Genomic DNA, 23,420 nt, shown 5'->3' on the forward strand with positions numbered 1-23,420 from the left:
GAATTTGCTCTGCATGCCATAAATATGTAATATATTTGGATTTGTTGATGACTATAGCTTTTATTACTCCTACTCTTCCTTCTATGACCACAACCGCCACTTATAACACTGCTATTATTATTATTATTATTAATTTATGAACTAATATGTAGTCATTGTATTAACTGATGCTTTAGAGAAAGACTAAATGGCTAATAAATGTTCACAATATATTTAGTGAAAATGTATTTACTGTTTGTTGCAATTCCCCAAGCTGTCGAAAAATGTAGAATTATACAAGTGCATAGAAAAAAAAACTGTAAAAAAAAAAAAAAGAATTGCTGAAAATGTAACTAAACTTACTACTACGTAGAAATGTTCAAGTATGAGTTTCTTTTTCTTCTTTAGGCATTTCTGTATTCCCAGAATTTTCTATTCTGGCCATACATATTGAATACTCATTCTATGAGGGATCCTTGGTGTCATGCAGTGATGAGGACTGCCAGCCCCTGGCCTCAAGAAGGCCACAGTGAGGAGGACAATGCCTAGTAACACAAGGTGGCTTTAAATCCATGACCCTCATATACCAGAAATTATACATCCACATTTCATGTCTGTGTCACCAAAGATTATATTCCTCCTTCTTTTAGAAAATAGTCTGAGCTAGTTTTCAAAGCTATGTATTCTTTGCCTGTGGTTCTATCGCGAGCTCAGCTTAGTTGAGCCACTACATGAAGCTCTTTCTTCTGGGCTCCTTCCTCACATCTTAGTTGACTTTTCCTTCCCTTTCTGGCAATACCTTCCTGGTAGCAGGCGTCTGCCTTACCCTTGCTCAGCAGCCAACTCTCTGCAAACATTCCTCACTTATCTCATGACCCTGGTTATGGTCTTTCCCCACCCCCCATTTCAGGCTACCCACCTTGCCCACCCAGTCTGTCATCACTGTAGATAATGAAGCATTCTTTGCCTCTTGCAGCCTCATTTTTCATTCCCTTGCTTTCTTCACTGCTAATCAAGACTTTTTCAAAGAAGCTGAGTCAGGGCCTCTGGATACCATTTATCTCTGTTGCATGGAATGCAAAGGATGAAACACATTTTGATGCATAATATCCCAATTTTCAGTTTATACACAGGAACCAAAACTATAACAAAAATAAATTTGATTCAGTCTACTGAAGTATCATCATATATTAAAACACAAACATGATATTCCACTTAAACTGTATTTATTTAAGAGAAGGTATATGTGGGTTATACCGTCTCGTAAAACTGATCTATAAGAAGCCTAAAGTGGATTGACTAGGTAATTACCAGTTACAATAAAAGGTAGAATAGCAAATCGTTTTTCAGATGTGAAAAAAAACCCCACCGACTAATGTCATAGACAGGCAATATCCTGAAATTGATAAATTACCTAATTACAGTAGAGGCAAAAAATATGTGCAACTAGCATTGGAATGCGGCTATAACAGAGATTTTTGCTTTCAGTAATAAAACTACCAGAATTAAATTATTAGGGAAAATATTTTAACTATCAGGTACCACATGAAGTGATAAAATACATTTCCAAAGACTTTTTAGGATTTACCTCTAGCTATAGGAATACTAAGAGCTCCTGCTACTTTTTCCAAAGTTCATTCTAAACTTCTTGTCTGAAGATCATCTATAAAAGCATGAACAGAAAAGATGATGAAAACAAGATTTGAGAAGCTTCTCATTTTGTCATCCATCATGTTACATCATCTGTACTAAGCAATGGCTGTGGCTGTATCTCTTCCATTTTTTATATCTCCAAACGTAAGGGGAAAAAATATCAGTTTCTTGCCTTTACCTTTTTTCACAAGCCTCGGGTTATTCTAGGATTTCTATTTCTAAAAACTATTCTGAGACATCTGTGCCTCTCCTATATCCATCCTAAATTATGTGCCTTTTTCTCCATTTACTTTTTTTTTTTACTTTTATTAAATTTGGTCCTGCTAGAGCCACCTTACTGATGATTTTTAAAATATCAGATCCACTCTTTTTTCTTCATTGGTATAACTTACCAACATCTATCGGATTTATGTTTTAGAGATCTTCTGATCCTCTTCTATTTTCAAATCCTGGAAACATGCTTACTTTTGATTGGAACACTTTGGAAAGCATTCTTCTTAAAATGTTGTAGGCAAATTTAATGTGCCTTTTCCTCTGCCAGCTACTGTGTGCCCTGAAACAATATGACCAACCCTTTTGATCACTCTTTTTGGTTAATATTTTACATGGTGATTTGATCTTTCAATACTATGGTCCAAGGAAGGTTATGTCTGGATTTTATTTTATTTTATTATCATTTTTTAATAATATTTTATTTATTTATTTGAGAGAGAGAGGGAGGGAGAAAGAGCACAGAGGGAGAGTGAGAGGGAGAAGCAGGCTCCCTGCTGAGCAAGGAACCTGATGCGGAACTCGATCCCAGGACCCTGGGATCATGACCTGAGCTGAAGGCAGATGCTTAACTGACTGAGCCACCCAGGTGCCCTATGTCTGGATTTTAAAACACAAAAACAGAAAACAAAACAAAAAGCAAACAACTCCTACTCCCCCATCTAAAAAAAAAAATTACACTTCTTTACAGAACATTACTGTTGTCTCTGTACAAAAATGGTTTTTGTTGTTGTATACTTAATGCATATGTTGTTCTTTTTCTTTTGTTTCACTTGGTTTTGTAGAATTTCTATTACTTCTTAACTATCTAGTTCTCATTCAGAAAGAAAAAGAAAATACAAGGAATAATTACAAGGTGTAGGTTCATTCCCATTACAATCTAAGAAATTTAATAGAATAAATTTAATAAAAAGTGCATTTATAATGACTGACCAGCTATAAAATGATTGAGTCATAGATCCAATTCACTTTTGTTACCAAGACAAGTAGCAGGAATCACCTATTCATATTCTGACTGATTACTTAACAATAATCTTTTAAAAAATGTACTAACACAATTTAATGCAACTGAGAATGACTAAATCAGAGGTGTCATCAAACAATGGAATTGTTATACTTTCTTTAATTATCTATATGCCTAAAGATAGTGAGGTCAATTTATATTCAATCCACCATTAATAAAAGCTGGCTGACTTGCATCAATGTAAGTACTTTGTTATGCCAACTTTTATTTCTTTACATATGACTGATCTAAACCTCAGAAAAATTTAATTACCAGTATGGAGTTTAGTTTAATAGCACTTAGTTTTTTTTTTTTTTTTTTAAAGATTTTATTTATTTATTTGAGAGAGAGAGAATGAGAGACAGAGAGCACGAGAGGGAAGAGGGCAGAGGGAGAAGCAGACCCCCTGCTGAGCAGGGAGCCCGATGTGGGACTCGATCCCGGGACTCCAGGATCATGACCTGAGCCGAAGGCAGTCGCTTAACCAACTGAGCCACCCAGGCACCCGCACTTAGTTTTTTTTTATGCAAGTTTTACATTCAAAAATATCCTAGAACTACAAAGGAGGTAATATACTTCTATAAATACTGAACTTTCTATCATGTATGGACTTAAAGCCTGGGAAAATTAGACTCCAATATACCTGTTTCCTGCTTCATCAGGGGCTGTCACTTGGCGGGGTGCTTTTGGAGAAAATAGGCCAAATTTACAATGGTAGAACAATATTGTGGTGACTTCCTAAGGAAGTATATTTCAGTTCTTGCTAGGCAGTCAGCACTGTGTTCAGTGTTACTTATGTGTACTTGGGGCAGGAATAATAGAAAGGGTAAGATTCAAAAGAGAATGAGGCTAGTTTTTTCTCTCTATAATATTGGCTTAATGGCTGTTCAGAACCAGATGACCCTCATCAGAGATCTCGTGCAATTTATAGCAAATGAAATAGAACACTACTGTCTTTATTTTGTTTTCATAAATCAAGCTTTGAAAAAAGTAATGAAAGAAACAAAGTCTGTTATATGATCGCAAACAAATCCTTCCCAAACAGTACATGATGGGCAATTTATATCACTTTAAAGATGAATGACTGAAACGACCAATGCCCTATAGCCAAAGACCAGCTGTAGAAAGTTAATTTTGTGATTTGTCGTCATGAGAGTGAAAGGTACACGTGGAGAGCCATGGAGTATCTCCATTAGAGTGTGTTAGAAGGGGCTTATTCCAGGGGTGCCTGGGTGGCTCAGTCGGTTAAGCGTCTGCCTTCAGATCAGGTCATGATCCCAGGGTCCTGGGATTGAACTCTGCATCAGGCTCTCTGCTCGGTGGGGAACCTGCTTCTCTCTCTCCCTCTGCTCTTCCCCCTGCTTGTGCCCTCTCTCTATATCAAATAAATAAATAAAATCTTTCAAAAAAAAAAAAGAAGAAGAAGAAAGGGCTTATTGCAGGACTTGGGCTTGAGGTTAGGTGATTTTGAGGAGAGTTCAAGGTAGTAAGGCTTTGCAGTGGGTTGGATGTTGTCAGGAAGTTAGGGTAATTCTGTCATTGGGTATCCTAATAACTCTCATTTAGAAAGTGAGACCAAGCAAGGCTAATGTTGGAACTGGTAATGAAGTCTCAGTCACTCATAATCAGTACGAATAAGGATATGAGTGGTCATTTTTGTCATTTGGACAGTGGTCTTTTTTCCCCCCACCCGGCTTCATTAGAGTCACTGAGTGGCCTTAAATGATGATATCCTGTGAAATGTTTACATTTAACAGAAGAACGCTGAGGGCTAGCTCTGAGTCCCAGGTGATCTAGTGATACCAAGGCCTATCTGGTAATGCCAGGTCATTTAGTTATCTGGTAAAGCAGCAGGGGCTGTTTTCCTATTTTTTAGAACATATTAGATAACTTAAAAATATTTCAAATTAAATACAATAATTCAAACAAAAACACTAATTCAAAGGGATACATGCACCCCTATGTTTATAGAAGGATTATTTATAATAGCCAAACTATGCAAGAAGCCCAAGTGTCCACTGATAGATGAATGGATAAAGAATACACACACACACACACACACGTATATGTATATATATATATATATATATATATATATATATAATGGAATATTACTCAGCCATAAAAAAGAATGAAATCTTGCCGTTTGCAAGGACATGGATGGAGCTAGAAAGTACTATGCTAAGTGAAATAAGTCAGTCAGAGAAAAACAAATACCATATGATTTCACTTATATGTGGAATTTAAGAAACAAAACAAGTGAACAAAAGAAAAAAGAGTGAGAGAGAGAGAAACCAAGAAACAGACCCTTAACTATAGAGAACAAACCGATGGTTACAAAAGGGGAGGTGGTTGGAGGGATGGGAAAGTAGGGGATGGGGATTAAAGAGTACACTTATCATGATGAAAAAAATAAACTAAATGAAGACGAAAAAAATCTTTCAAATAAATCATAAAAGAATGAAACTCCAAGTCAATCCATTTACCAACAGGCACAGTGTATTCCATTTTGCCAGACATGATATATGTTGGAGTAGAAGAAGATAACGGAGGGGTAGGAGAAAGGGAGGAGGAGGAGGAGGGGGAGAAGGAGGAAGTGAAGTAGACAAAAAAGAACAAGGGATAGCTTCTAAAGAGTGTAAGAGAGAGTTGGTGATAAGGTTTCTGAGATAACCCTAACAATCCTTGACTCCTGATATTCACATTCCTCTGCAATCCCTTCCCCTTGAGTGTGTGCTGGCCCCCATGACTTGCTACTAATGGATAGAACATGACAAAAGTGATATACCATTGTTAATATATTGGTCTCTCTCTCTCTCTCTGAAGAAGAAAGGTACCATGTTGTAAGCTTCTGTGTGGGGACTCCCACATAGTAAGGAACTGAGGGAAGTCTCCTGCTGACAGCCAGCAAGGAAACGCAGCCCTCAGTTCATCAGCCCATGAAGAACCAAATCCTGACAACAACCATGTGAATGAGACTGGGAGCACATTGTCTCCTTATCAAGCCTTGAGATAACTATAGTTCCTGGTCGACACCTTGATCCCAATCTGATAAAAGTCCTTGAGATGGAGGACCCAGGTAAGCTTCATCTGGATTTCTGGTCCACAGAACCTGTGTAATAAAGTGTTGGTTGTTTTAAACCATTAAGATTTGGGATAATTTGTTACATAGCAACAGATAACTAATACCGGAGATTGGGGCAGGATAAGAGGTTAGGTAAATGAAGAATCCACGACATAGATTTTAAGGAGGTATTTAAGCTCCAGGCTGTGCAAATTCCTCACTCATCCTGGTCCAACTCTGCAGGAGATACAATGCTTGAAAATGAATCATAAAAGTGATATTACAGAAGGGACGGGAAGTTTATCAATTTACTAAACATATCATATATATAATATAATATATATACATTTGTGATAGTTAAATTCCACTGATATCCAATACCAAAATTACAAATACTCTAGGAACTTCACTGAGAATGATAGCTAGTTAGATAAAACAGGAAATATGAAGTTTTATATAGTACTATACACACCTGTTTTTAGGGAAATTTAGAAAATTATGTTCTTTTTAAAATTTTTTTTATTTAAATTCAATTAGCCAAGGTATAGTACATCATTGATTTTTTTTGTTTTTTTGTTTTTTTTTTTAAAGATTTTATTTATTTATTTGAGACAGAGAGAATGAGATACAGAGAGCATGAGAGGGAGGAGGGTCAGAGGGAGAAGCAGACTCCCTGCCGAGCAGGGAGCCCGATGCGGGACTCGATCCAGGGACTCCAGGATCATGACCTGAGCCGAAGGCAGTCGCTTAACCAACTGAGCCACCCAGGCGCCCCTACATCATTGATTTTTGATATAATGTTCAATGATTCATCAGTTCAGTATAACACCCAGCGCTCATCACATGTTCTTAAGGTAGGAGGTGGAAGGCAGAAGACAGATAACTCTTTGTTGCTTAAATGTTGTAAAATATTTGCTGTAGGAGGATTTCTTGGTAATATCTTATATATACTAATTTTATGAACTAATCTCCCTAAACACCCCAGCAGGAAGTAGACAGAGAAAGGATAAAAGCGGCAACATAGATATGAATGCACTGTAAGGCACAGCAGGAAGAACGTGAATGAATGAATCATTTAAGCAGAGCCTTGAGTGTGCTGCCAAGAGCCAAGTTGTGAAAGAAACTGCTTTTAAGAACTTCAAGATAAAACTAAATTATGTTCAAATATCAGATCAGGAAATGTTGGTAGTTAAAGAAAAGTAAAAAAATGGAAATATTTAATGCTATTTTAATAGAAGTTTATTTAGGTTTTAAGTGCTTTAAAAAACAAAGCTAGGGGCACCTGGGTGGCTCGGTCGTTAAGTATCTGCCTTCTGCTCAGGTCACGGTCCTAGCGTCCTGGGATCGAGCCCCACATCGGGCTCCCTGCTCCCCGGGAAGCCTGCTTCTCCCTCTCCCACTCCCCCTGCTTGTGTTCCCTCTCTCACTGTGTGTCTCTCTGTCAAATAAATAAAATCTTTAAAAAAAAAAAAGCTAATTGTTGCTTTTTAATATATGCCATTACTGAGCAGGCCAACAGCTCATTATCAAAATTCACATCATAGAAACTTCAAAACAACTTAGACCAATTCTCAAATTATAGTATGCATATGAATCACTTGGGGATCTTGCTAAAAAGTAGATGATAATTTTGTTGGTGTGAGGTAGAGCTTATGATTCTGCATTTTAGCAATCTCCTAGATAATATCTTTCTAACAAAGCTGCCAGGTGACCACACTTTGAGTTACAAGGTCTCAAAACAATGCTCTTAGAAGTGTGGTCCCAGGACAAGAAGTATCAATATTACCTGGGAACTTATTAGGAATGCAAATTCCTGGACCCTAGTCCAGACCACAGAATCAGAAGCTTGAGATGTCCAGCAATTTTTTTTTTAATTTTTAAAAAAATTTTTTTTAAAGATTTTATTTATTTGAGAGAGAGAATGAGAGAGAGAGAGAGTGAGCACATGAGAGGGGGGAGGGTCAGAGGGAGAAGCAGACTCCCTGCTGAGCAGGGAGCCCGATGTGGGACTCGATCCCGGGACTCCAGGATCACGACCTGAGCCGAAGGCAGTCGCCTAACCAACTGAGCCACCCAGGCGCCCTGTCCAGCAATTTTCAACCTGTCAAAGCGTCCAGGTGATTCTGAGACATATGAAGTTGGAGTATCGCTATCTTAGACTATCATCTTTCTGAACCAGGGGTACAAATCAGAAACCCCTACAGAATTTTTAGGGAAATGTACCTGCCCAGGCCTTAGCTCTAAAGAGTCTGATTAAGGTGGTAGGAGGTGGAGCCTGGAAAAATTTCCAAAAAATCTCCTTGGGTGGGTAGAGGTGATGATTTAAAACTGAGAAACAGTTTTATAGCAACTGCATTGGTGTTCGATGACTTGCTCTAGGTTAGAGAAGCAGAAGTAAAGAGCGCCCTTATTCTCATACCAGTTCTTTTCCTGGCACTTCAAGATGATACCAGGAGGACTTTAAATAATGCAAAATGGCCTCTTTCTCATGGAATGGAAATGATCCCAGCGTGCTGTTGTCCTTCCCCTCTTGGGATAAAGAAACAATCGCTCATTCTGACTTGCAGTCTGTGACGTAGCCAACTCAGAGGCCTGCATCAGTCACCTAATTACATTCTCTTTCAGGAGTTTCACATTGAAATTACAACATAGAAATTGAAAAGTTGCTTGAAGCAGAACTGTGATGGCTACCCAGCAAAGCTTTGAGAGCGTGGCCAATATAATACATATGTTAGCAGAAGTGCCTGGGTGTTATACCTAATGGTTACTTAAATGTTTCCTTACTTTCTAAAAAGTGTCTTAAAAATGGGGTTTAAAAAAAAATTTTTTTTAAATTTTATTTATTTATTTGAGAGAGAGAGAGAGACAGAGAGCACAGAGGGAGAAGGTGAGGGAGAAACAGACTCCTCGTTGAGCAGAGAGCTCCACATGGGACTTGATCCCAGGACCCATGACTGAAGGCAGATGCTTAACCAACTGAGCCACCCAGGCACCCCTGAAAAATAGTTTATTTTTAGAATTGGTGGTTTATTTCCTTCTAATTTCTGTATTTTATAACTTTTTGAGCTTAAAAAATTCTTGTTTGGCCTACATATTTTTATTACTATGTGGTAAAGATTTTTACCTAAAGAGAATTCCTTTGAGAAAGTTCTTAATGTGAGAACAGAAAGGATGTTGACAAGTGTTTATCACTTGCATATATCTTATTCTATGCTCTTGGAGAATTTAAATATCAAATGTATTTAATAGTACCCAGAACTCTTCTGGAATGCTCTTCCAGTGGGTATATCTCTGGGACCTTTAGGATAACGAAGGGGATTTTAGGGAGTGTCTGAGTCCCTTAGATTTATGGAAAATGGTTCTGAATTTGAGCGATGCTGCCCCATTAAATGACTTTACAAGTGGGTGGAAATGTTTTTATTTTTATGTTGACAAATGACATTTAGTGGATGAAGGCAGGCAAAGCAAATTTCGGATTTGTACTCCTGGTTCAGAAAGACTATATTCTAAGACAGTGGTACTCCAACTTCATATGTCTCAGAATCACGTGGACGCTTTGACAGGTTGAAAATTGCTGGACATCTCAAGCTTCTGATTCTGTGGTCTGGACTAGGGCCCAGGAATTTGCATTCCTAACAAGTTCCCAGGTAATATCGATCCTGCTTGTCCTGGGACCACGTTTCTAAGAGCATTGTTCTGAGACCTTGTAACCCATGCAGCGCTGAGGAAGAGTGGCTAGCATAATGAAGAAGGATTCCTCGCCAAATGGTGCTCCTTTAACAAACATTTAAGGAAGGAATCATGGATTCTACTTTGCAATCTCAAGGAATGGGGTGGAAGGAGAAAATTCTCTCTGGAAATATGGATCTCACTATGAAGTAACACAGGTCATTCTATCTAGGGAACAGTAGCAGATGGAGGCAGTTAAAAGCAAGCCAATCCCAGGCTTTGAAAATACTCAATGAAAGATGTGTTTTAAAAAGTGCATTCTGACTCTGAGAAACAAACTGAGGGTTCTAGAGGGGAGGGCGGTGGGAGGATGGGTTAGTCTGGTGATGGGTATTAAAGAGGGCACGTACTGAATGGAGCACTGGGTGTTATATGCAAACAATGGATCATGGAACACTACATCAAAAACTAATGATGTAATGTATGGTGATTAACATAACATAATAAAATAAAATTAAAAAAACAAAATAAAAAATGCGTTCTTCTTAGAATGCTCAGGAGGGAAGATCAACATGCACTTTGATAATGATGCCGAAAGTATCTCTAACTGAAAGAAGAAAGAGGAAAGAAGCCTGCAAGTTAAGCAAATAAGCAAGGGACAGGAAAGGGTTTACCCAAACAAAGCCAATGGCATGATTTGTGGTCAAGGAATATGGGGAGGAAAGACAGCTGCAATGAATATAGTCCCATAGGCTTCTCACTGATGGTCTGGTTTTATTTTAGAGGTGAATTTTATGCTTTGTAGAAGAGTCATTTCCAGCCAGAGGTAAGCATGGTGATCTCACCGGGTAGCTTTTTCCAAATTAAGCATAGCGTTTCCTTGACCTCAGACCTCAGACCTCAGTTTATAAACAGAAGTCCAGTTATTATGCTTGGCCATATATCATGTGTACTTGAAACAATTTCTCAGAGAAATCTGAAACCATCCTCAGTTAAGAAGCACCACTCTGGAAGAATTGATAAATAACATTTCTTCTTCTTTTTCTTCTTCTGATTATTATTATTATTATATTTTACTTAGTAAGAACATTTAACACGAGATCTATCCATAACAGATTTTTAAATGTACAATATAGTACTGTTAACTTAAGGCATTATGTTGTATAGTAGATCTCCAGAACTTACTCAGGTCTGCAAAAAACACTGGTTTTCTCTGCCCATATTGTTGTGCTACAGGGTGGTAAATTTCTGACTAAAAATTTCAGAAACAGCCTGCAATATAGCTATGCTGTCACATAGGGCGGTGGTTTACAAAAATTTAGAATGAAATAATAAGTGAGTATAATCTTTCTGCTATTTTGTTTACTGAGGAGCAAGAAAAACAAGGGTTTTCCCCTGCAATCTTATGACAAAGTTTTGGGAGTCCAGAAAAAATCTTGAATGTTATAAATTCAACAAAGAAACTTTGAACGTGGGAAGCCTGGGAGGGAGAGAGAAAGAGAGAAAGAATCACCACAGAGAGAAAATTTAGTGTATCTTAAGCAATAATAACAATAATATAAAGTCTAATCAGTTCTCCTTAAGCACCTTTGTCCTTCATTTATACTTCGATGCCCAGTTTAAGGAAAATTGTGAGGTATTGTTTATGAGTTTAGGAGACTCTCAGCTTTGGTCTTTTGAAATGAAGCTTCAAAAACAAAAACAAAAACAAAAACAAACCACAAGTACAGACACATTTAAAAAAAAATGCTTACAGCATCTTGTCTGCTCAACACATAGATCTGTTGTTCAATAACTCATTGCAGAGAGCATCTATCCCATCTAATTAGTGCTTCATGTATTTTTAAATTTGCAAAGCGTTGTGCTTATTATTTAGTGTGATATTAAAACATTCATTTGAAATGAGTTGGGGACCCGAGGAGGTCAATTTCATACTAATTACTTCGTCATGCACTTCCTTCTTCCCAGGGTGGATGATTTTCACTTCTAAATGAAATGTGTAAATTACTAAACATTTGAAAGGGATAGTACCTGGAATAATTTACACCTGCTCTGAATGACTACAGCATAGATTTTATATTCAGCAAATGGAGGCTTGAAGTCCCTGAAATCCAGGCCTAAAATTTTTACTTGCTATATTTCTCTCCACACACATCTTTCTAGTTAGTATTTTTAATATTTGGTCGTAATAGTTGTATATCTGAAAAATAAGTTTGGTACATAAAATCATCCATGCACTATTTTTAGGACTAGAGAGTTATGATACATAGATGATAGATACATAGATAGAGATTTCTAAATTCATAGATTTCTAGATATATAGATGTATCTGTAGCACATAGGTATGTACATGGATAGATGGATAGATGACTGGCTAGAAACATAACCGAGTTAACTCAATGGGACATAAGTTAGTAACTTCTCTTCACCTAGAATCTGTGATGATAAGTGTTCCAACCATCTTGGCCCCTCTTTAATGAGTTGTCACCTGGTGGAAGGAGCTCTTGATAATTTTATCAGTGGGAAAGAGGAAATGTCATTGTTGGCAGGTGGCACAGGGACCCTCTGTTTTTTTTCTTGGAAACCCCATGTATAAACTTGCTTTGCAGGTTTTTTGGAGGGGGAGGTGGAAGGTTGGAGGTGTTCATGTCCAGCAACTGCCTGGGACTGGTTGAATAATTTCAAGTAAAGTGGTAGGAGTAGAGAGGCCATTTTCTACCTCAGGTTGAATTTGTTATACATAACTCAGTTTCACAGACAATATAGCTGGGAGTTTGATCCTTAACTTTTTCTAATGTCTATCTTTAATTGCATTAATACTTGGAGAGGGAGAGAAGTAGAGAATTAACTCCCTCCACCCACTATCTCTCATTGAAACAAATTTCTTAACAGATTATGCTTCTATTTCAAATTAGGAAATCAACAAGATTTGGATACAGCCAAGTTCAGCAGTGATGGTTTATCATTCCAGTATCTCAAATAGAAATACAATTTATGAACAGTATGTGTTATATGGTCTCCTGAGCTTTTCCCACTTGTCATTTGTTTCAATACCTTTTCATAATATCTTCCTTCTTTCATACTATCTTGAGTCAGTTCTTACTTTATTAACTGGCTATGGAGTTATTGAATGGACTTGAATCAAATTAGTGTAGAGCTTGAAAATTATATAATTTTCTGTTTGAAGAGTATTTTGAATTTTTTAGACAAATGAGAGGAAAGCTCTTAAAATTGTTACATACCGTCTGTGTATTGTCATTACGGGCCACAAAGGAAGATTATTAAAATTTTCTTATATATGCTCCATCGTATGTTCCTTTTCCATTCCTTGTGAGTCAATTTTTAGCCAACCAAAAAGAAGGGATTATAGTGTAGTAGAGGAAACATGGACTTTGGCATCAATATGAGTAAGGGACAGGTGGGGCTAGGTAGGGAGAGATAGGTAGGGAGCTACATGACTAGGCTCGTGCAGGGAGCTATGTGTACAGGCTCACAGAAATCCCAGATGTGGAAAAATGCTGAGGCGTACAAAACCAGAGATAAGGGAATATAATGAGGCTAACGAGACTACCTCATTTGTCTTAAACGTCAGAGAGGAGATATCTCTGTAACAGCTACAGCTGGACCACTGAAAATTAACAAACTTCAAAGAAAAGTAAACACAGTGCTATCAGTGATAGAGATGTCAAGAAGATTTAAGTTTCCTAGTCAGAATTCAATAAAAGACTACCAATGAAAGCCCACAATGGCAACCCCTCGGGATCCCTCTCACTCCAGAGAGCTTTTTTCTTTCCTTTCCATTCTCACCTTCACTTAATAAACTTTCCCTGCGCTTCACCCTTTTGTGCCCACCAGATCCATTTTTTTTGACTCCGTGAGACAAGAACCCTGCAATCCTGCAACAAATAGATGTGGTAAAAGCCTGGCTTTGTTATTTATTAGCTCTTTAGCTTTGGGTATGAGTTAACCTGCTCTCGGTTTTCTCGCCTATGAAATGGGAGTTATAATATATAACAATTAAGGTTGTCACACAAATTAAGCAGAATTTATTTTTCTCCTCTGCTTATTAATGTTTCTATTTGTCTAAATCCATAGACTACATCCCTCATATTCCTCACCTTATATATTAAATAATTCTTGGAATTTATAATAATCTTTTGTCTCAGAAATCCTTCATACCACAAGAGTTAACCCTGAAATGCCATGTCTATATTTCATGTGCCTAAACCAGTGGCTTTCGTTTATTAATGCAGGGCAGACATCTAAGGCAATTATTTCTTTTTCCTAAGAATTTGAAACTGACAGTCACTAGAATGAGTCATCTTCATGTCAGGACCCTAGAAATAACATGAGATCCCTGGAGCTACTTAAGTACATGCCCTTCCTGAAGCCTGGCCATGCAGTATTCATGAGCATCTGGGATGCAGTATGGCAGAGTAGATAAGGGCACAGGGCCAAGAGTCGGGCTGTCTAAGTTTGAATCCCAGATCTATCACTTACTAACGTGTGACCTTGGGAGGTTTATATAACAGTTTATTGATCTACAAAAGGTATATTATAGCTGTAAATACCTTACAGAGACTATGGGAGAATGCAATAAAGTAATTACATAAAGAACTTAGAATGGTGCCCGGAACATAATGGATACCTACAAGTGGCAGCTATTATTAGGATTCTGGGAGATATTCCAGTCTCCTTCCAATGAACAGCCTACACTCTTTTATCTTTATTCTTAGATTAACCATCGTAGGTTTTTTGTTATTGCTTATAACCAAATGAAACTCAATGAAAACTTGGGGAAGGCTGTCTTTGGTATTTTGTTTGAACCAGTTCCATTTATGCCCCTTAGATATGTTTACTGTTAAAATGAAAATACCATATAGGTAAGAGAGGCAAATCAGTTCAGAACATAATTCAAATGTCTAAAAGTTGATAGCTTTTTTTAATCCTTCATCAATTCAAAAAAATGAATTAAACTTTTAAGGTGAAAGATAGTTTTCAATGAATGAACAAATATTCTGTGATTTGTAAATTATAAGCAAATATTTTACAAATAAGTCCATTTGTCTTTAATAACAATTAATTATGAACATATATTGTGTGCTGATTATGTGCCAGGTCATTTGTTAGGTGCTGAGCATATAGTAGGTAGGAAAAATCTCTCTGCCCTCATTTGGCTTGCATTTGAGAGAGAGAATGATAAAACAAATATTGCTTATTTAATGTAGTATCAAGTAATAGTTAAGTGTCAGGTAATGAAGGAAAAACTAAGGCAGGGTAGAGAGTAATGCTCAAGTGTTATATTCATCAAGGAATAAGAAAGGCTTCTTTGAAGAAGTGTCATTTAAACAGCTAAGCCCTCAGCATAATACCATCCAGTTCCATCCACATCGATGTAAATGGTAAATATTCATCCTTTCTAATGGTTGAGTAATATTCTATTGTATATTTGAACCACATCTTCTTTATCCATTCATCTGTTGATGGACATCTCAGCTCTCTCCACAGTTTAGCTATTGTGGACATTGCTGCTATGAACATTGGGGTGCAGGTGCCCCCTCGATCACCAGATTTGTATCTTTGGGTTCAACACCTGGTAGTGCAATTGCTGGTTCATAGGGTAGCTCTGTTTTTAACGTCTTGAGGAACCTCCGTACTATTTTCCAGAGTGGCTGCACCAGCTTGCATTCCCACCAACAGTGTAAGAGGGTTCCCCTTTCTCTGCATCCTTGCCAACATTTGTTGTTTCCTGACTTGTTCATTTTAGCCATTCTGACTGGTGTGTGGTGGTATCTTATTGTGGTTTTGATTTGTATTTCCCTGATGCCATATGTGGAACATAAGAAACAGGGCCTTAGCGGAAGGGAGGGAAAACTAAATGGGAAGTCATGAGAGACGGAGAAAAACCATGAGAGGCTCTTAGCTACAGGAACAAGCTGAGGGCTGCTGGAGGGGAGGTGAGTGGACAGATGGGGTAATTAGGTAATGGGCATTAAGGAGGGCACGTGATATGATGAGCCCTGGGTGTTACATGCAGCTGATGAACTACTGAACTCTGCATCTGAAACTAACTATGTACTATATGTTGGCTAATTGAATTTAAATAAAAAAAGCAAAAAAAAAAAACATAAACAGTTAAGCCCTATTGCGCAGTCGGTATCAGGATGCCTCATTTTATAGATGAGGAATCTGACTCCCCCTCCCCCGCCGCCAGCAAGTCACACAGCTAGAGACTAAACGCATCAGGCACTGAACTCAGGCAGTCTGGCTCGAGTTGACCATTGTTCCATGCAAGGGAGGTCTATGCAAAACAATCTCCAAAGGCCAAAGGAACCGTAAGACCGAAGAAAAAGGCTGGCAGGTCCAGCGAGACAAGAAATAGCTTGTTAAGAGAACTTATGGACAGAGTTGTCTTGGGCAGCTTCAGAGGAGTAAATGTCTGCAACTCCACTTCCTTAATAACTGCTTTTGTAGCACTAGAGACTGGAGGTACTGCTGAGAGACCTCCAGGCGGACGTGTTTGAGAATCTTAATGGCAGCTTGAGGGCAGATCAAGGATGTTCTGCCCCAAGGGGATACTGAAGGATGTGGTTAAACAAAGAAAGATTTGGGTGGGGGGGGCACTGTACTCCAGAAGGTTTTAGGTCACAGGGTAGTCATCAGGGAGGATTTGTTCATGATGGTATTAGTCCAGTTCCACACAACCCTATTAAAAACGACTCTAGTTTTTCCAGTGACAAAAGAAAAAGATCACGGGTGCCTGGGTGGCTCAGTCGTTAAGCGTCTGCCTTCGGCTCAGGTCACGATCCCAGGGTCCTAGGATCGAGTCCCACATCAGGCTCCCTGCTCTGCAGGAAACCTGCTTCTCCCTCTCCCACTCCCCCTGCTTGTGTTCCTGCTCTCGCTCTCTCTCTGTCAAATAAATAAATAAAATCTTTGAAAAAAAAATCACATTAAATTTGTTTTGTTTTCTTTGCTGTGTAGTTTTGGCACCACTGACTTTTCCTATTCTTCTACCTCCATTTCCCATTCTGGTACCCTTTTTATATGCATACTTACCCTAGAACAAAATACCAGTATTCAACTGAGCTTGCTAGCTTGGCTGGCAATTAATTTTACCATGTAGTCTACTTTTTGTTCTTTTTCCTTTTAACACATTATAAATCTGAACAGCATGTCTAAAGGGCAGCCAAACAAACCAACAAACAATTTTGTACACTTGCTGAGTCCTACATATTGCAACCTTTGACTGCAGAAGTTTTTAATGTATAATATATTAAACAGGTCAAGGCTCAAAAAGTCACCCATTTTATAGTCCTCTATTTAACTCAGTGGGAATAGCCCTGGCTTTTCCAAATGTATACTTTAGAACAAAAAGGGAAATACGTTAATTCATCAGAGTTAGTTGTTTATTTTTGGTAAGTACCAATTCACTGTAAATAGGGCTTATATTACTTTTTATGAACTACATCCTTCTGTAAAATATGGCACTGCGGGTCATTATGATTGGGGGTTAAGGAGAGGGGATTGAGCTGAAGGAATATGTTGCTTGCTGAAATGCTTTTGGGTTATAAAAAGCAGCTGGGTTTACTTATTTAGTGCATTGCTTTTGCTTTCTTATGTTACTACAGGTAGAAATGAGCAATGACAAGAACTCCCCCTGAAAATCCTCTCATCTGGCTGGATTTCTCATCACATTAGTCCTCTCCTATGGTATCTTTTCATTCCATGGTCTTTAACTTAGACTTGAAGATACAGCTATTTACTATGATATTATTAATAATAAGAAGAAATAACAAAAATAGTTTTCCCTAATTCGACCTCTATTACAAGTGATTAATCTTTAACAAAAACTCTACAGGTCGGTATGTATTATTAGCACTAGTTGAAGAAATTGAGACAGGTTAAATAATTTGCCCACACCCACACGGCTGGTGCATATGTTAGGGCTCGAAAGGAGGCTTATTGCATGTCAAGAGTCCATGCTCCTTCTTCTGAACACACATGTAGTTACAAAGACGTCATGTTTTCTCAGCTAACATTTGCGTGTTGTAGTAAAGAACTGAGTCTGTGAAATCAGTCAAAAGTGAGTTCAGCTAGTGGCTCTTCAATAAGTGAGCTTCTATAAATCTGTTTTTCTATCTGTAAAATAAGGACAGTAGTACCTACTTCATAATAGGACTATAAAAGTTAATGAAATAATTCTTGTAAAACATAGTGAGTATCCAATACATTTCTGTGAACATTATGATTATAATTATTATTTAAAGTTATTATGATTTCATGTTATTCTGTTAAAAGAACACATCAGACTTTTGCAAATATCTTTGGGCTGATAACTGTTCTGTAGTACGTAGATCAATCATGAAATATTGTCACTTACCTATCTCCTGTGATAGGGTCAATTGCAAAGCAGAGTTTGAAAGTTCATGATCCACATGTTGTGGTTGTGTTATTTGCCCTTCACAGAGGTTTTAGAAAATTGTGTTTGCATATGTCTGTGTTGCATCATTAATACTCTTAGTTTGACTAGTTGGTCCCTATCTTAGAGCTTGCCATTAATTTTAAACAGATTTAATCATTTATAGAAATTTAAATGATATTGGCCAACTCATTCCACACCGTTCAAGAATTGCTCCAAAGGGGCCTACTCTTTGCCAAACTCTAAAGTGAGGATATTAAAATGAGTAAGTCACTTTCCTTTTCTCTTTAAGCCGTGCTTTTCATATTCTAATGGACATTTTAATTACCTAAAGAATTCTATTAAAATTCAAATTTTAACTATGTTGATATAGGGTAGAATGTGAGATTCTGCATTTCTACCAAGCTTGCAGCTACTTTTGCTGGTCTGTGGGCCATACTAGGAGTTTTAAGATCTTAAGGAACTCACAGTTGTGTTTTGTAATCAGAGGTGAATTCTGATGCACAATGTTATGTAAAAGAATGTATGATCAATACTGGGTGGAATGGAGATAATTAGGAATACATTGTCAAAGCAGAATTTGGTCTTGAATGTCATCTTTTACCAATCTAACCATGTAGCTGCCAAATAACAGTGCCCGATTTGTTTTTTGATGCATTTGTAACAGTGTCTCTATTACTTCTGAGAAATGCTTGGTTTTGGATGAGTTAATGCTATAAATCTTTGTCCTCAAAAGTGTTTCTGGCCTGCCTACCAGTGCCTGGCATCTTTCAATATATAATTCCTAAGTAGGGGAATGCTTTCTAGAAATTTTACATTAAAATCTCACCCCACTGATCAGCCTTGGTAATTCTAAGTAGAGTAACTAAGTGCTTTCATCTAATTTTGATATACTTTTTTTTTTTGACTTTATTTATTTATCTGAGAGTGAGAGAGAGAGCCTGAGCAGGCAGAGGGGCAGAGGGAGAAGGAGAAGCAGACTCCTCACTGAGCACAGAACCCAGTATCCTGAGATCATGACCTGAGCCAAATCAGCCACCCAGGTGCTCCAAATTTTGATACACTTTCAGTCTTCTATAACATTTCATCTGACTCTTGATGGTTAAAGTCCAAAGATAAATGTGAAACCAGAATTTTGAGAAATTTGGTGTGAGAGGTGGCATGACAGAAGCAATAAATAATGACCAGAGCTGTTCAAAGATAAAATAAGCGGGAGGTATCAAGGACATCATAATCACAATTTTCTAATTTCTGAAGATATTGCTGAGAGATTAAAATACCAGAAGGGCAGATATGAAGAGACCCACAGCATTGGCCTCACATGGGGGATTGTCAGATAGCAGAGCCTCAGGCCCCATTTCAAATCTAGTGAATCAGAATCCGCTTTTGACAAGACCTATGGGTGATACATTCGCACTTTAGTCTAAGAAGCACAAATCTACACTACAGCTACTGAGAGATTCTGTGCTTCTGCTTCAGGTTTGGAAGATCTTTGAATTGCTGTTTTCCAAAAGGATATGTAGGTTTATATATACACTTGTCTAGATGGTAATGAGCCATAGGGATCAGAAATTGACTCTAACTCTAAACTGGCCCCAAATCCTCATGAGCCCAAAGTATCCTAAAGAGATTGAATTAGTGGGTAGACCAAAGTTCCTTAGACTTCAGTATGCATCAGAATACCCTGGAGGATTTGTTAAAATGCAGAATGTAAGATCTACCTCCAAAGTTTCTGATGTAGTAGGTCTAGTATGGGGCCTGAGAATTTGCATTTCTTTCTAACAAGTGTCCAGGTAATGGTAATCCTCTTGATCCAGGGTCCACACTTTGAGAACCAACTGTCACTAACTGAAAAGTTGTCTGTTCTGTACATTTTAACCTAAGTCAGACAAATCTTATTCTAAATGAACACAATGCATTTTTCATTTCTAAGGGAAGGAGACTCTTCTAGAGCTAATCTGTGACAGATTCAGATTCCTTCAGGGTACTGAAGAAGAGAGAAGCTACTTCAGATCTGCCCTAAAGTGGAAAATTGTAGACTAAGACCATTAGGATTAAATTAGCATGGACAAAATGAGTCAGTGGGTTTTGTATAGTTTTATTAACTATTGACCCCTAAAGCATTGGTTTTCTACCTAGAGCTATACCAGAAAACAAAGAAAAATTTAAGTTAAAAAGAATGCTTTCTAATAATGTTTTGACTTGGTACAATAAGGCTAAATGAAACTGTATGTTCACAAACACTGTATCCTAATTGACAAATTTGGTTCTCAGATGTGTATGAGTTAACAATTTTGAAACTACTGGGGCACCTGGATGGCTCAGTCGGTTAAGCGTCTGACTCTCGATTTCAGCTCAGGTCATTATCTCAGGATCCTGAGATGGAGCCTGCTCGAGATTCTCTCTCTCCCTTTCCCTCTGCCCCTCCTCCCCACATGTTCTCTCTCTGTCAAATAAATAAATAAATCTTTAAAAACATTTTTTGAAACTACTTTATATGTTTATTAGGGTTGATCAAATAAATAAATATATTTTAGAAAATGAGAGTGATATTTCTGTTAGAGAAAGAAGTTACAAATAATGAAGGAAGGAAGATTAGAATGGTGTTGAATTAGAGTAGGAGACGCCAGTATGAACTAATTATAAATATAAACATAGATGTGACTATGTGCATGGTTTTATATACATATATATATTATATACATAAATGTATATATATGTATATATCTTAGTTCTGTTTACTAAGAGAGCCGAGAAGTAGTGATACCTCAGTAGCAATGAGCACCCCTACTGCTCAGATATTTGTTTCTATAAACCATTATCTAATAAAAGGAAATGGGGCTCCTTGGAGGAGAGGTGGATTCCCGGACCAGGGCATAAAAAATGCAAGATGAACCTACAACATATTGTAATGCCAAAAAATAAGATTGTGCTAAAAAAAAAAAAAAGAAAAAGAAAAAAGAGAAAAAAAGAAAACATCATCTGGCATAGGAGCCAGGTTGGCACAATTTGAGCACATAGTAATCATAATGCTAATAATAATATTAGATATTAACACAAATAATAAAATAATTCTTTGGGTTTATATGATATAAAAGCATATATCTCATTCTAAATAAAAGCATATATACATACATCATACATGGGAAAGAAGGGATAACTCTTCCTTGCAGAGAAATAATTCTAATTAATGAGGGAAATAAAAAAAATCATCATTAGAACATCACAGTAATAATTGTTGCAAGCAAGATCCACCAATGAAAGCTAAGATTAGTGGGTAGAGTTAGGTTGCATAGTCTCAAAGAAATTGTCCAAAAAATATTTGTTAATTTCAAAAGATAATATAGTAGCTTTATAGTGGAGAAATTCAGCAGACTCCACTTGTCCAAGAGATCAAGGTTAAAATTGCCAGTAATAAGAGATATTGACATTATGTGCCCTTTGATAAGATGCACTGTGCAGGAAAACATAACACTGGTGACATTCTTCCCAGTTATATGTAACCTGTATCTAATCATAAGAAACATATTAGACAAATCCAAATTGAAGGATAGTCTATAAAATAAGTGGCCTATACTTTTCAAATTCAAGGTCACTGAAGACAATTAAAAACTGAAGAATCATCACAGTTTGAGGGTGATTAAGGAGACATGACAACTAAATACAATGTGGGATCCTAGATTAGATCTTGGAACAGAATTAGCAAAAAAAATAAATATATAAAAGTGAAATCTGAATAAATTCTGCAGTTCATCTAATAGTATTATACTGATTATACTTAGTTTTGATAATTGTGATATTGTCATTTAAGTTCTTAACATTACAGGAAGCTGAATGAAGGGCATTCAGGAACTCTCTGTACCCTACTGTAAGTCTAAATGAACTCAAAATTAAAAGTTAAACACAATAAAAAATACAGAAAAAGTGGAAATGATCCCCATCCCAGTTCCATTGCTAGAGGTAGCCGCAACTTTCATTCAGGGCATGTCTTTATAGACGTTGTGATAACTCTTCGAATAATAAAGATTAATGAGATAGTGAAAAAAAATGGTGTCTGATTTCAAGCATCTTATAGTTTAAAAACCATACCTACTAGAAGTTACTAGAGGATAATTACTAGGCAAAGTTGCAAAACTTGTAGAGTGACAAAGATGGATTTAGTATAAATTAAATGTCTCATAAATCTGCTCCTGCGGTGTCCAGTCCTTTGCCTGCTGAATTGTAACCATCAGAGGGACTTCTGCTAGATCCTCCTCGTGGTACTTTTTTGCTTCACTTTCTCAGTGCAGTGCCTTATGGCTTCCAACTTCTACTACCCCCTTCCTGAAGCAGAGCTGAATTATGTGAACTAATTTACTTGAAATCCTTCTGGGATACATGATGAAATGCTTATTAGGAATATTTTATGTACAGAAATTTCATTATATAAATTACTTAAATTAATTAAAATAAAGAAACCTAATGACTAATATTCGAAATCCATTAACTAATTGAGAGAGAGAAATGAATTCCCATGCCTTTTTACATGCTCTCCTTAATGCTGCTAGCAGTCGGTAACTTTGTTTATAAAAGTCGGTAACTTTGTTTATAAAAGTTTATTTTATCTTGAAAAAAAATGACCTTTCTTTTTCAGTCTTAGGCAGAGCCCATTTCTGACTACCTTTTTCAGTGTCTCCAAGTTTAAATGATTCGGATTTTGAAAACCTGCCATCTGTTAACAAATAATGTTCTCACCATGAAGGCAGTGATTGTTTGTTGCAATTTCACAAGACAAGAAACCAAGAAAAATATAAGAATAGAAACCAGAGAAGAGCAAATTCTAAAGGAAAAAAACTGTATGAAATGAACAAGCATGAACAAACCATATTTGCTGCCAGGAGATTAAGAGTAAAAGAATGCGAAGCAAAAGTGTGGTTAGTTGAAGTTGTAAGAGTGAAGAAGAGAGGCAGAATGTTTCAAAGGTGAGCTTTTATTTTCAGTGGGAATTACTGGTGCATTTCACTCAATACAATGTTAAATATAAATCTTTTGAGGCTCTAGATATAAGATTCTGGGCAAGGTTTGACTGATCTTAGTATTATAGACATAAAGATGATCCCTTAAGAACATAAGCAAAGAATCACAAAATACTATAGATGAAAGGAAATTCAATAGACTGTGTATGTCCAACTGTATACAGTCTATTAAGTAAAGCTTAGATATAATAATAATAATAATAATTAATAATGCTAACTTTTACTGGGATCAGGGTTTGTGCTAAGTGTTTTGAATGCTTTGTTCTCTTTTATTCCTGACACCATCTCTACTACATTGATGAGAAAACCAAAACTTTCATGTTGTCTTTATCACCATAAAGGCTT

Source organism: Neomonachus schauinslandi, chromosome 2, assembly GCF_002201575.2.
Source record: "Neomonachus schauinslandi chromosome 2, ASM220157v2, whole genome shotgun sequence".
Classification (NCBI taxonomy): domain Eukaryota; kingdom Metazoa; phylum Chordata; class Mammalia; order Carnivora; family Phocidae; genus Neomonachus; species Neomonachus schauinslandi.